Source organism: Oryzias melastigma, linkage group LG5 (assembly GCF_002922805.2).
Source record: "Oryzias melastigma strain HK-1 linkage group LG5, ASM292280v2, whole genome shotgun sequence".
NCBI classification, from domain to species: domain Eukaryota; kingdom Metazoa; phylum Chordata; class Actinopteri; order Beloniformes; family Adrianichthyidae; genus Oryzias; species Oryzias melastigma.
Genome location: NC_050516.1, coordinates 33,135,319 through 33,137,044, shown reverse-complemented (window position 1 = coordinate 33,137,044; position 1,726 = coordinate 33,135,319). Strand labels below are relative to the sequence as shown.

General features: G+C 37.8%; 1 protein-coding gene across 2 annotated transcripts in view; it reads left to right on the top strand.

Annotated features, from left to right (window-relative positions):
• The window catches only part of LOC112145655 (zinc finger protein 385A), a 45,059-nt gene that overhangs the window by 38,125 nt on the left and 5,208 nt on the right, over positions 1 to 1,726 (top strand). The gene's annotated exons all lie outside the window — the stretch shown is intronic.

Sequence of the window (1,726 nt, the reverse complement as noted above, 5' to 3'; positions counted from 1 at the left end):
GTTCATCATTTTGATATTTTCATGCTCACAAACACAACTGTTTCAAAACTTTGAAATAATTCACTTGGGACTTCAGAAATCCTAACCCTGATTTTTAACCAATGACTTTACTGAACTCTTTTATGTTAAAATTTATTTTAAAAAGGTTTTATCTATCAGGTAATATTCAACGTCTTTTTTTTTCATCCATTAAATAATCACATGTAACACAACAGGAAGTTATCAGATCACACAGCGGCTGTGAAGGGAGAATGTTCTGGAAGATTCTCTTCCCCATCAGGATCTTTGTGGCTTAACCTCCAAAATCCTTCCTGGATCCCAAAAGCACAGACCCAACGGTGACAGACGAAAGCTCACATCACTGGAGGTTACTTCGTGATGAATCTCCTGAGGAAGACTAGGATGAAGTTCGAACTTGGAGAGCCAGAGGAAATATGGAAGCGTGCGGACTGGTGGTCCGTGGGTTTGAAGCACCGGGCCGGTGTAGGTACCAGCAGGCGGCGGTCACTGTGTTCCCGGAGCTCAACAGAGAACCGTCATTTGTCAAAGTCGAGGTTTGGCTCAGCGACCCACTTAAACTGTGAATTCACCATTTAAGAGCTGCCGAGGGGCCAGCAATAACCTCCGAGTTCAACCACTAATCGGTTCAACTTTTACGGATGGATACGAAGCTGAACAGTTATGCTGCCGAGGCCGATGAGAGCACGGGGTTAGGTGCTACGGCGCGTTGCCAAAGAACGCCAAACCCAGAGACACACAAGCACACACCCAAAGATGGACACAAAACAGAAAGGAAACTGCACACACAAAAATCAAGACAGAAACACGGACACTGGTATTTGATTCAGAATAAAAAATGAAAGGTTTGAGTAAAGACATGATGTTGATCCACTTTAAGTTTTAACATTTGGATTAGAAAAAGCATCCCGGCTCAGAACTCGACTTATCCATCAACAGTATTGTAACTTTAACATTTTATGTGGTAACTTTGTTCCCCGAATGTAGTTCTGAAATGTCTTCTCTCTGTTTCTGCTTTTTTTTGCAACTTTAATAATTTTGGCCAAACACAACCTTTACTTCATTGAGATGACTCTGTGACATCGTTTGTCTTTTATTTTGAAAGGATAGTAAACCTCTGTAAAATGTTATAAACTTTATCGTATTTTAAAAAAATAAAGCTTTTTGTGTGAACGCTTTAAAGCATTTAAACCATTTTGCAAAAATACTAGCTTAACTTTAAGCTAGTATTTCGCCCAAAAAACCTCAATAAAATACTAGTTTAACTTAAGCTAGCTCAGCTTAAGATAGTATTTTATCAATGTGTTTAGCAATATCCTTTTGGCTAATTTGACATTTACTAAAGATTTTTGGGCTAATTCTGAGTTAAGCTAATATTTTAGCAACATGCTAGCTATTAATGACTAATTTAGCATCTACTGAGGTTTTTTGAGCAGATTTTTTAGTTCAGCTAATATTTAGCAATATGTTAGCTTTTATGGCTAATTTGTTATCTACTGAGTTTTTGGGGCTAATTTTGAGTAATGCTAGTATTTTAGAAATGTGCTAGCTTTTTAGCTTATTTTGGCAGCTAGTGTTTTAATAACATGCTCACTTCTTTGGCTAATTTAGCATCCACTGAGGATTTTTGCTTTTTTAGTTTAGGTAACAAAAGGCCGACTCTTTTGGCTAATTTGGTGTCTACTGAGGTTTTGGGCTAATTCTGAGT